This window comes from Antechinus flavipes, chromosome 4 (assembly GCF_016432865.1).
Source record: "Antechinus flavipes isolate AdamAnt ecotype Samford, QLD, Australia chromosome 4, AdamAnt_v2, whole genome shotgun sequence".
NCBI classification, from domain to species: Eukaryota; Metazoa; Chordata; class Mammalia; order Dasyuromorphia; family Dasyuridae; genus Antechinus; species Antechinus flavipes.
The window spans coordinates 181,266,790-181,280,854 of record NC_067401.1 but is presented as its reverse complement, the minus strand read 5'-3'; positions in this window follow the sequence as shown (position 1 = coordinate 181,280,854).

Sequence of the window (14,065 nt, the reverse complement as noted above, 5' to 3'; positions counted from 1 at the left end):
AGAGTTCAGGACCATAGTGGTAACAGTTACAGCAAGATGTAATCCATCATCTTTTATAGTAGTCAAACAAATCTTTGATTTTCTGGAACCAACCTTCTATGTGACAGATTGTCTCTGCCATATTGATGTGGTTTGAGTGGTCTCAATTCCTGGTCGTCAAGAGATTAGTGGCAATAAGAGAGTTGTTTAAGAATCCCCTTTAAATCGGCCACAGGTTTAGGAGGAAAGAATTCACTCATTTCCGAATTATTAGTTGCAAAATGAAAGTTTATTGTTGGGCAGAAATCAATTTCTAGTGGGAAATGGAGTTTTGGCACTGAGAATGCTTTCTTAGTGGGCAGAATGGTCCTGGCAAATTGCTTAGTCCATCTGCAAAGACATTGGTTGAGGGAAGCTGTTATATTGGGTATCTTGGTGGGGGCTGGGACAGCTCAGATCAGGATTCCTCAACTGAATGAGAATTTAGAATTTCTGTGGGAGTTGATTCTCTCATCCTGAAAGGTCTGGGCTCTGTCTTGACTCCTTGGAGCCTGGGAGATCCTGATTAAAGGGGACACTATCTCAGAGCCATAATCTTAAAGGGAATAGTTCCCCTCACTCTTCAATATGATTGCTTATTCTTCTTTCCTGATACTTCTACCTTATTTTTTGGGGAAATCTCCATATCTGGCTAGAGCCTTAGACTTGGAAATTGGCACTTTGTAAATAATACAAACCAGCTATTTTTGGGTGGAACCTGTACTTCTTTGTATGTTGAACCAGGAAGGTCACCTCTCACTGGATCATCTATCCTCTTTCTCTTCTTGCCCTGGCCTGAAGATCATCTCACATGAAATTTATATAACTCCACTAGCTCAGTTACATATTCTGTTCCTTCCAGAGATGTAGTTATATCTTTGTTTTTCTATTATCTGTGATTTCCTCCTTTCCCCTTGGTTCCCCTCCTTTTGCCTCTGGTTATCTTTCTTTATACTATGCAATCAAACAGTGCATAATCCTTGACCCAACAATATCATTACTAGATCTGAATACCAAAGAGAATATAAAAAAGGAGGAAGAATCTATGCATACAAAAATATTTATAGCAGTTCTTTTTATGATGGCAAAAAATAGGAAATTGAAGAGATGTTCAAACAATTGGGATATGGCTGAACAAATTGTGGCATTCAAATGTAATCTATTACAATACTTTTGTGCAGTAAGGAAAAACCTGAGACTTACACGAACCAATGAGAAGTAATGCTCACGATAAAAACAACATTGTACAACGATCAAATGTGAATGGCTTAGCTATTCCCAGCAATTCAATCATAGAAAGTAATTCCAAAAAAGCTTGTGATGGAAAATTCTATCCTCATCCACTGAACTGATGCAGTCTAAATGCAGACCAAAGGTAATATGCTTTCTCAGTGGGCAGAATGGTTCTGGCAAATTGCTTAGTCTATCTGCAAAGACCTTGGTTGAGGGAAGCTGTTATATTGAGTATCTTGGTGGGGGCTGTCCCAGCTCAGATCAGGATTCCTCAATTGAATGAGAATTTAGAATTTCTGTGGGAGTTGATTCTCTCATCCTGAAAGATTTGGGCTCTGTCTTGACTCCTTGAAGCCTGGGAGATCCTGATCAAAGGAGACACTTAGGGAACACATTTTCACTTTTTTTTTTCACATTTTAAAATTTTGTATTGTTTCTTCTTTCACCGTATGATTGACATGAAAATTAGAAAAAATACTTTCCTTATGCACGTCAATGTATAAAGATATCGCTTGTATCATTTTCTGGCTAAGGCTACTTCTTCTATGGTCACTTCCAAGGTCCAAAAAGCACCTGAATTGGACTGGGATTCTTTTCTTGTGAGTGGCTGAGGCCCAGTGAAGATATAGATTATGGTTCTGGAAGAAAAGGATGAACCAATATTCTAGTATTCAAGAGAATAATAATATTTATATTTCCAAATTCTAATTTCCAATAATAATGTTCATATTTCCAATTTCCAAAGCATGTTGACAAGATTTTCCTTTTTAAAATGAATTCTATTTTCATTCTGAATTTAAATACTGAAAAAAATGCCATTTATACCAAAAAATACCAAGAGGATTGTATATGAAACTGTGAATGTTCATGCCATTCTACTTAAAAAAAAAAAAAATATATATATATATATATATATATATATATATATAAATGAATCCTACACATTATTTTCAAAAGTCTCCTGTTTTGTGCTTCCTTCTGAATTTGGTTCTGTTCTCTGTTGTATATTTAAAATGTAACAAATAAGCTGTGGCTCTATTTTTCACAGCCATACCTCTATATCTATGTACTTTGGAGTTCTAGGGTACTCCCATAATTTGGAATGTTACTTCTCTTTGGCTATCAGCAAATCCTACCAGGATGAAGATCCTCTTCATTGTTAGGCAATGTTGTTGTTGTTGTTCAACTGTGTCTGATTCTTCATGGCTGCATTTAAGGTTTTCTTGGCAGAGATACTGCAGTGGTTAGCCATTTCATTCTCTAGCTCATTTTATAGATGAAGAAATTGAGTCACATAGGGTTAAGTAATTTGCTGAGGATAACACAGATATTAAATGTATGAGACCAGATTTGAACCCAAGAAGATAAGTTTACTTGTTCTCCAGGCCCAGCTCCATTGTGCCACCTAATGGCTGCAAAGCAATTGAGAGTAAAATTCCAGTGCCACTAAACCACTTAAAATCAGTTACCTTTTAAAATGAGATAACCACTTTAAAGATAAACCAAGAACAAATTTACAAGCATTCCTTCTTCCCACACCCATTCCTGCTGAACATTTTAGGCATGTACTATCCTCGGTAGTATCTTAGTTTCTGAGGGGTAGGCATACTGTGCTTAAGTACTAGTACTGTACTAAAGCACAGTTCCTATATAATATTGATCTCACAAAATGCACATCCAAATTTGGCTTGACTGTTATTCCTTTTTTCAGTTAATGCTGGATTGCATCACTCTTAAAATTTATTTATTTATTTATTTTGTTCTTCAACATATCAGTACTGAGGCAGTTGCAAACCTACACCCTGGAATGGCTGGGCACTTTTCACCTGATCATTTAAAATTCACAAAATGGAACAACCTACCCTCTTTACTTAGAAAGGAAAGGAACAAAGAAGTCAAATACTGAAACAACTTGAAACTTGGAGAAAACTAAAGAGCTCTTTTTTTCTTCCTTTTTTTCCTACTGTCATCAACTCTGCTCCACTCCACATGCAGACTAAGAATATAGATCTTCATCAATAAGAAGAAAGTCGATATCACTGAGCTTTGGGACTGGAGTTATACTTATTGTTTACTAGGCACTGTGATAAATCCTGGTGATAAAAATACAAGCAAAAAGAAATCTAGTCCCTACACTCAAGGAGTTTATATTCTAATGGGTGGAAGACCAGACATAAAAGAAAATGAAAAAGTCAGGATAGAGGAGAAGATAGGAAGGGGGAAAGTACCTCACTTGGGGTAATGATTTTTAAGTCCAGAAAGGAAGTACAAGAATGAGAGGGAAATTAAGGTCAGCTTGGGTCTTTCCACAAAATGGAAACTCTAAGAGGAACTTGCCAATGAGAAAGGAATGGGAAATGCTATATTGAAGTCCCACTTATTAAGGGGAATTCTAGGAAGAAACAGTATGAGAACTATTAACTTGGCCTAGAGAAAAGAACAAAAAAGTTGCAGGTTCACCACTAGTCTGTGCCTCTGGACTGAATAAAAAATCCTCTGCTACATTAGAGAAATAAATTTGCATAGTTAGATCACTTGACTATGAGCTGAATCCATATTTACCTGAAAAAGACTGTTGTCTTCTGATCTGGCCTGATCTGGCATTCTTTCTCAAATGAAATTATGGTATAAATGTTACACTATTCATAGTCATGTGCATTCAAATTGCACTAAAATATTATATTACTTTGTACAAATGTTTGGTTCACTAAAATAATGATAAGAGTTTACTATATGTAAAGCACTGTACTAGATTCTGGGGACATACTAACATTCAGAAAAGTGATATACTTGAATGTCAAGATATTATTCCTCTTTCACAACTTTGTGTCTATTTCTTAGCTAGTACCAAATGGCTTTGATAGTCACTGCTTTATAATATAGTTTTAGGTATGCTACAATTAGGCCACTCTCATTTGCCTTTTTTCCCCTTATTTCCTCTGAAATTCTTGGTCTTTTATTCTTCCAGATGAATTTTGTGCTTATTTTTTCTAGTTCTGTAATTTCTTGGCAGTTTGATTGGTTTGGCACTGAATAAGTAGATTAATTTAGGTAGCATTGTCATTTTTATTATATTAGTTTGGCCTATCCATGAGCATTTGATGGTCTTCCAATTGTTTAGATCTAACTTTGTCTTCACAAAGTTATTGTGATGAAGATACCTTATAAAAATATTATGAATACTATTAGTAATGACAATGTTTTTGTTTTTGAAAAAGCCATTGCATCAGATTTTAATACTATGTCAGTTATTTTTAGTCTAATATTTTCATTTTAGTTTTTATTGTCAAGCTATCTTTGAAACAGCACTAAGTAGAAAAGAAAAGACTCCAGTCTTCCTTCAATGAATAAATCAATTGTGCCAAGATGAAGTATACTAGGTCATGTTAGGTCAGAACATCAGAGTCCATTTGCTATTATATATGTATATACCTACTTTTATGTATAGAAACATATACATAAAATATGGCTACATTCCTAAAGTTCTGCCTAATATTTAATCCTAATCCTTTTGCTATAATTTCATCTTCCTTATTAAATAAAAATGACCTATTATGAGAGTTCATGAAGAAAGAAATAAGAATGTAGACAGTGGGGACAAGTAGATGTAATCTGGTCAGATTCTCAAAAAACTTCACTATAATTAGACTCCAAAGACAATTTGATATTGGTGAACTAGTTGCTTCTCAAAAAACATACTTTGGATCTAGAATAGTCCAAAGAAAGGCAGGGAAAACATTTGAGATGTAGTGGAAATTGTACTCGATTTGAATTTTGAATTCAATCCTGACTTTGCAGGTCAGAATCTCAGTTCTGTCATATGCAAAATAAGTTGATTGAATTAGATAACCTCTAAAATCCCTTCTATCTCTAAATAAAAAATAAAATTTTTTTGATAATAATATTGGCTCAAGGAATTGGGAGAGTTGAGAGTTGTTTTTTTATAAAGAAAGAGTAGGTAGAAGAGAAACCAATGCCTGGAGAGGGAGAAAGAAAGAAGCAGCAGCTGCTTATGGATATAATTTGGCAGTGTTCAACATGAAACACAAAATATAGAGAATATATTTTCTATTTTCTTCAAGGAGTTCAATGGCAAACAAGAAACATGGATTCTCGTGGTTAGTCTGGATGCTGTAGAAAAAAACAAAACAAAACTATTTTGTGCAAACTGAAATAGTAAGTACTATTTTCACTATAGGCTTTAATGCAAAACCAGAAATTTTGTAGAATACAAAAACATTATCTTCACAATATGGGATGTAGGTAGCCAGGATAAGGCCATAACTTATGGCCATATAGTGTCACAGGCCAACTCTGTAATGCCATTACTTCCATAATATACAAGGACTGATTTTTATGATAGACAGTAATGGCAGAGGAGTGAATGAGACTTGAGAAGAACTGATGAGAATGTTTGCAGAGGATGACATTTAGAGTTGACAGTTTTTGCCATCTTATTCATGTTTGCTAGTAAATAGGGTTTTCCCTTTGCCATGAATGCAGCTGAAGTCACAGATAAATATAGGGTTATTGCCCTTTTTGTCACAAAAATTTAAACATTAATATATGATTGCTGAGGATAAGCATGAAACACTAGAAATGAATGCTAATCCTACTGGCTTGTGAGATCTGTGTTGAGGTTCATTTTGGTGTTTGGTTTTTAACTGTAACTCTGTATATTATTTAAATATATTTAAAAATAACAAGTAAAAGATTTGAATTCACAGAAAGTAGAAATGTGATTAAGATAAGTATTAAAGTAATAATTTGGATAGAAGTCCATTTTAATTGTCTATAGTTTGGCTTTTGAAACTTGAGAAATTAAAAATAAAAATCTAAGAAGTGATACATTTTGCATCATAATTCCTATAATTCAATGTCTTTAAATATATATTTCACTAAGTTTGTGTTTGTATTTATTCTCATGTGAATATGTATTAAAGGAAAATGGTTTGAGTTTGTGATTTCACTTACCCATCACCTACCTGCAGTTCAGGTCCAGCTGTGATTAGTTCTCCATCTTGAATAATTCTTAGGAAAAACACAGTGATGCTCATTATAAACATTGAAAACAAAAACACAGCTTTTTAATTTTGGCCAAGTGGTTGATGCTTCTCTTTGAAATCACTCCAGCAGTCTCTTCACAGAGAACACAGCTTTATTAGACCCACAGCTTAAAGAACATTAAACATTTTTCTACAGTGCCTAGATTTTTGAAGAAAATAAATTTGAGCATGAAATCTTAGGGAGTAATTCCATTCTAGGAATATTTGACCCCATTTTGGAATAATCCCTCTATCTTTATGTTGTGAAATTCCCCTTAGTACTCATATTAAAAGGCTCAAATTTGCCATTTGAAATATTTTTCTTTTATATTTTGATAAACACAGAGGAAGATAGAGTATTAAATTTTATCTCAGCATTAGTTTGTTTGGTGTTGAGGAAACCTACTGTTTTCAATACACAATAGTAGTGATCAAGTATTTTCTGTGTTTATTTTCAGTTTTCATTTTGAGGAACAAACACTGTAATTAAAGCTAAATAACTCTGAACTATTTTTTTAAATAACTAAAAAGATTTTAAGCTGTAAAGATAATAGGTCATAGAGAATTAGATATAAAGTAATGACTTAATGATTTAAGCCTCATAGAAACTGAGAATTGGAAGAGATCTTAGTGATCATTTAGTCTAACCTTATGCTAATGGTTCCATTCCACCATATTCTCAATAAGTGGTGGACTAGTGATTGCTTGAATACATTCAATGATTAGGAATTAATTACCTAACAATGAATTCAATTTAATTTTTTTAATGTTATCATCACTATCATTATCATTTAAAATAATTTGAAGGTGGTAATTATAGAATGAAAAGATGGGACTTTTTCTGTGCAACTAATATTAGACATCATTTGAACTTTGAGTAACTTTCCAAATATAGTACAGGATGTAAATAGAAATTCAGGAAATGAACTAGGATTTTTTGGCTACCGGTATTGTTTTTTTTGTTGTTGTTGTTTTTTTTTCACTTTAGTATATCATCTTTTATTGTCATAGTAATAATACATACTTGTACAGCAAATGTATACTAACTTGCAATTGAGCACCAAAATATAATTTACAAATGCTTTTCCTTCTTTTCTCCCTGAATAGCAAAAATGGACAAAAGTGATATTAAATCTACATGCTTTCCAAAGTTTTTATTAGAATTAGCTGGAAGACAAACTATAGACTATTACCTTGGAGGGATACAATGTATAATATAAAAGTACTGCCATTTTGACAATCCCTTGGGATGGCAATTACAAAATAAAATCTTCTAGGTTAAATGACAACTGACAAAATTTAATAAATAGATCCCTTTAATAAAAAGGATCCTTTCCTAAGTCATTACCTTAGACACTAAACAACTAGAGACGCTAAGGACAACAGGATTCTATGATCATAGATGATAGATTTTTCATGTCTAATTCTTAAAATGGTTCTCTTATTTTTCCTTCTACTAATCTGAGACCACTACAGCATCATTAGTCCTTAATCATTTTCACGAATGATATGATTTCCAGAAATGATATCAACCTTGGCTGAAGCCAATGGCAATTACTCATCTGATTAAGAAGAAAATTCAGCTCCTGTAAATTTGTTCTTCTGGAAGCAGACTTCAGAACAGAATCCAGTTGGGCCAATAGCAATAGTGAGAAAGATTCTGGGAAGGGACCAGCTGCCAACTTAATATAGAGTAATGCATTAGAATATACCAAAGTGGAAAGTTACCCCTGAGTTTTGCACTAGCTATAAATTTAATTCAGCACAGTTCCCTATGGGGAGACAAGTGGGAAAAAAAAATCTTCTCTTACTCTAGAAGAATGTATAATTAGAGAACTTGTTAAAATCCACATCCTACAGGAATTCTAAAAAATAAGGAAATGTATTTTCTTCTTTGAGATCAACTGACCAATTATTTTTAAAACAAAGTAATACTCTCTTCTTTTTAAAGACAGGCTCAGTTCCACAGGACAGAAATGTCATGTATATAATAATAAAATAGGGCTATGAATGTGTTTCTAGACCCAATACCATTCTATTTCACAGAGCTAAATCAAGAGATCATTCAAAAGAGGAAAGGCAAAATCAGTTGCATGGGGATAAAACTGCTGTGCTACAATTCCCTTTTATTGTCCTGTCTCAGTTTTCCTAATTGTCCTGCCTCAGTTTCCCTGAATTGTTTTGCCTCAGTTTCTTGAATTGTTCTGTCTCAATCCCCCTGGTTGCAACCCCCCTTTTCTGTTCATTAAAACTGAGATAATTAAGGTTGTAGCTGGCCACTCTGGCATTCCAAAAGATAAGACTCCAGATGTCCTATCTCAAATACCTAATTCACATCCTCTACCTCTATCTCTCCAGACTTTCTGGTTCTAATTTGACTCTCTCCTTTACTTCCAATTTGTAAGAATTTGTGGCTCTACCACCAACCTGTCAGATAATTTCTGCCTGGAAATCCTCAACGTTTATTAATGCTTGGACTCTACCCCCTGCCTAGATACCCTGATTTTGGAGTCATGTGCATATATTTCGTTGGAATCTCACATTAGCTGCTGGATTCTTTGAGATGAGAATCCAATTCAGCCCTGGGGCCAACATGAATTCTGTTTTGGCCTCAGACAATCTCTCTCTTCAAGTAAAATATTAAAAAGACTCTAAACTTTATCTTGTCTCAGTTTCTCTGGCATTACAAAATGTATGAATGTTCCCATAATAGCCTAAAGAATATTCTACATAAAGTTAAATGGATTCATAGTTATTTGCCTTCGGAGCAGGGCAACAATTGAATATGTTTTATTTCTTAGATAAGTAAATAAAATAACAAGGTGCTCTATATCACATGATTCTTCTGGAGAGAAATCCAAATGATAATTCTAGTTTTTCAGGAAAAAAAATAGCTATTTGTCAATTAAAATATCCCATTCAAAGGTACCAGTGAAGTTGAAAAAGCAAAAAATATATATATATATAATTATGATAAGGTGAAGTGATAACCTAGGACTTTGAGGTTACTTGAGTAGAGGAAATCATATCATGGAAATAGAAGCTGGAGTAGTTTATCAGGATTATATCATTCCACATTCAATAGAGTATATACTTTTCCAGACAAGCCAAAAAGCACAGCAATAATCACCCAATTATTTCTGCCTCTGCACTATTCTTAATTTCTCCTTTTCCTTGATAATAAGCCAGACATTGCCTGCTCTTTGAAGTCCCACTCTTGAGAGGCTTTTTCCAATGGAAAAATAATATGGGGACTTTCATAAGTCACTCCATATAGCAGGGGCAAGAAACAGATATTGCTTGCAAAATAATTTGTTAAGGCAACTACAGTGATGATGAGCTGAAAGATTGATACACTGCTTGAATTCTATAAGTCAATAATTTTGTATGACCCATGAATGACATTATAAACATATAAATGACCCTTGGTAGAACAAATTTTCTCCACCTTTGCCATTTAACTTATCATTAAAATGAATCTGTCTTTTTGAGTTAGAGAAGAGAAAAGTTTAGAACACAAAGAGGCAAAGGGTTGGGAGTTTTCCTTATCCAATAATTCAACTCCATGTAGAAAGAGATTGGAATCTATATGAACTAAGAAATAACTGAGATGAACTAAGGAAAGAGTGCTCAAAGTGGTAGAGTATCATAGTATCAAAGTAGAAGAGTGTCATAGAAGAAGAAAGAGAATATTTAGCAGACATTGGGGAAGAGTCATTGTAATTCTTCCAGCTGTGAGGGATCTAGAAGACCCTTACCCAAAATGACTTCTCAGAGATCATTCAAAATAGAAATCAGAAAGGTTGTTTATTAAAATCTTCTGAGGAGGAGATGAGCCCTCCTACCACAAGCTTTTATCTCGTGATGGGATGGCTCATCTCCTCTTCCAGAGGTTTTAATAAACAACCTTTCTGCTTTCTATTTTGAGTGATCTTTTGGCTAAGGGTCTTCTAGATCCCTCACAGCTGAGGGCTCTCCAGGATGGGGTTTTTGGGGGAGACGGCTGTGTGCACCCCCAACAGGGACAGGCACCCACAGAGTAGTTTTCTCCATGGTCTCTGGCTCTGGGTAAGCAGCCTCCCTCCCCTCTTAGACAAAGACCCCAGGCAGGGATACTCAGTGGAAAGCAGAATTGAAGATAGAAGGAAGTAGAGTCCTGATGGCCGGCATTGCAGCCTGAAAGATATATACATGTGTAAACTGAAGTAATGATCTTGGGGATCTGGAGGTCCATTGGCTGGGTGGAGGGAGATCCCAAGGGATTAACCCTCCTAAATTTGTTTTTGGTGTGGACTGCTGTCGACTACAATGATAAAGGACTTTCCTGAGGAAGCTCTTGGGTGGCTGCGGGGCATGAGGGTAACAAAGGGCCTCCAGCAACATCTGGAATGGGTCCAAGGTGGTAAAATGGTATAGCAGCAGTCCAAGAATTTGTATCAGGATGTTAGCTAAGGAATTCAAGACTGGGATGAACTTCCCAGATATAAAAGGGAAGAAAACTGGAAGGACTATTTGGGTATATCAGACTTAAATCTATATGTGAAAGGTAAAATAGAGTTCTGCGTGTATCTGTGTGTGTGTATCTGCTTTGCATTGTTTTTGCTCTGTGTTAAAAATTAGCAAGCTCATAAGAGATAAGAATTCAGCCTCTGTATAACAAGCTTAGAAAAACATCAGGCTGAATTGTGGGAATTGAAATACATTCAAAGTAGTAATTCTTTCTGAGTGGCTCAGAATGTATTGGTCTTAGATCATAGTAAGGTAACTTGGGATCTAGTTTTGGGCTTCCCCCCCAAAAAAGTTTGAAAAATCTTTTTTTTTCTTTCTCTCCCTCTGCCTCTGGCTGACTGCAGTGGCTTTGCAGGAAGTGGGGAAGAGAAAGAGAAAAATAAAAACATAGATTGAAAGTATGGAAAATTTTGAGAAAATAGAACAGTGGCTATCACTCCTGTAAACAAGGGGCCTTGTTATCAGAACTCAGGCTTGTGAAATCCTGCCAGAGGAAAAAAAAATTCAAGCTAAAGCAAGTATTGGTGCTTAACTCTTTCCTGGCTTACTAAAGAAAAGAAGTTTAAATGGAACATCTAGATAGATTTTAGGAAATTTCACAAACTAAAGTACTGGTTAATTTTAAAATAACTTTAAGTTGGTATGTGTGTTAAGATTGGAAACTTAAGATTGGAAATAAGGAATTGCAAATATTGGAAGGGAGGAATAAAAATAGAGTAAGAGAGGTAAATAGCTGAATACGAGGGCTCTCTGACCTGTTGGACCTGTCGGAAAACTAGGAATGTTTTTAAAAATTGTCCCAGGAGAAGAAAGAAAAGTCATGATTAGTAAGTTTGCTTTCATGGAATTAGAGAACAGAAAGTTTAAGAAGGTTAAACTTGGTAATTTTTTGTCTGCAACATTTGATTAAGAGTTTGGGGAATTTACTATATTTTAAAGAGGTACTCTAATTTTGAAATTGGGGGAAATGATTTTACTGTTGCCTTGCACATATTAAATTTATTCTGAATATAAAACCTTAAGAATTGTTTGAATATTGTGACTTTTACAAACTGAAGAGAAAAACTTTTCTATTTTTTTATTATTTGGTTGGGTTTCAAATTGAAATATAGGTTATTAAACAAAATGGCAGTAGCTTACCTTAGAAGAGGTCGTGTTTGTATCTCCCTACTTAAATGGTATGTTGCTTTCTAGAAGTATTGGGTAATTTGTAAATTATATTATAAGTTTTATGAAATTTGGTTCAAAATTAATTGTGAATCTTGAAGTTTAATGTTAAAAAAAAGGGTGATTTAAAGAAAAGAAAAGACAAGAGAGATTGATTTACAAAAGCAATTAATAGTTTAAATGGAGCATCTAGTCAGAAAGGTTATTGGTTTGGGAATGTTTAAAGTATGTTGGAGAAGGTTTGAGCAAATAGGCATTGGGAGGAGAGAGACAGAGAGATGGGACAGGAGAATGAAGGTGATTTAAGAAGGAGTGATTATTAGGAGCAAATGATTTCAAGAAGAAATCAGTGGGGAAAAAGAAGGAACTGGTTGGAAAGGGTAGTCACAGAGAGAGGATCTGTTTTGGGAGAGTGGGGAGAGCAGCAAAGCAGCCATGGAAAGATGCAGCTGCTTCTGGCTGAAGAAAGCAAACTGATTTAAAGGGACAGGCTGCTTTTACACGATGTTAATTGACTGAATATTTGTTTCTTTAAATACATAATGGTTATGAATATTAAAGAATATGATCAGAAATGTGATAGATAGTTTGAAAAGGTTATTTCAAAAAGTTTAATTGATGTTTTCAAGAACTTTTCAGATTCTTTTATGTGAAAATAGGAAGCTTTAAATATATGCATTGATGCCAATTATCTGAAAGGTACTCCAAGAATAATAGTTTTTGTCTTCTTCCTTTTGAAAATTTTTTTGTTGTGAACAATATGTAGTTTGGAATTTTTCTGTGTATTGAGTATTTTAAAAGCAAAATGATTGGTATAATATTCAACTTATTCAAGATTCAACATCCACTTGGGTATGTAAGAATTGTGTGAATTTTCTGCAATAAATTTCTTACTGTTATTAATATAAGATCATGGTAAATAACTGTTTGGGCTTTATCTGAAACTTTGGAGTTTTAAAGCTCCACTCTTTGATGCGCTGAAAATTGAGTTTTAACTGCTTATGTAATGTCATAGTTATGTTCTTGCATTTTCTCTTCCTGTGACTGATTTCTATGATCAGAGCTATGGTCAATAAGAACTGTTACTGCAATTTAAATATGTCATACCTTGCTGTTTCCAATTTGGTTATACGTAATTATTATGTCCTAAATACTTAGGCAAATGAGTATTTACCCTGGTCATCTATCTGTTACTGGATATTTATGTCTGTGAATATTCAGGTTTTTTTAAATGTTTCTAAATAATAAGAGGACAATTAGCACAGTGATCTGTGAAACCTAACTGCTATTTATTGGGACTATAGCCGTCTGCCTGTCTTGTGAAGCAAACTTGTTCCTTCACATAGGAACTGCTGGCCAATCTATACTGGCCTCCTCACATTTTATAGCAGTTTCAGACCGTTCTAATCTTTATCTGTTAGATTTGTTTTTTGTTCCAGATTTTGGTCATATTACATCTATATTGACCTGCTTTTGGGACCTGGATCAGCCCATTGATTGTTATCAGCACAACATAGTCATCCCCCTGCTTGGACTGAGAGCCAGTTCTCCATCCCTTATCAGCATGAAGCAGTTTTTGAATGGGAGACTGCTGCCCCTTCCTCTGATGGACTGATATGGAGGACTTGGGAATGGTTGATGAATGACTGTTAAACTTGGACTTGGTCATCTATTACTGTGTGTTTAAGAATTAGGATGGAAATTGTTAAAATATCAATTTTTGATAAATAAATAAAATATCAACTGTTGCTGTTAAGGAAGTTATAATATGTTTATAATATCTATGTTTACTTCAGAATATGTAATTGTTTGAGGAATTTTTTTTTTAGGACGCGCCTCCTGTACTAATCTGTTATGTATAGAACTTTAATTCACTCTTGGGATTTATATGTGGGATGGTTATTTGACTATTTACTTTTTTTTTTTTTGGATGATTCCTTTCCATGAGAAAAAATCGGAGAGGAAGAGATAGGGAACTATCTAGGGAAATTGGTGGATTTTTCTCAAAATACCTAAAAGAGTGGAAACCCTTAGTTTTCTGTTCACTTTGCCTTAGATACTTCTGCCCCAACCCCCTATCTCACCAGTTCAGA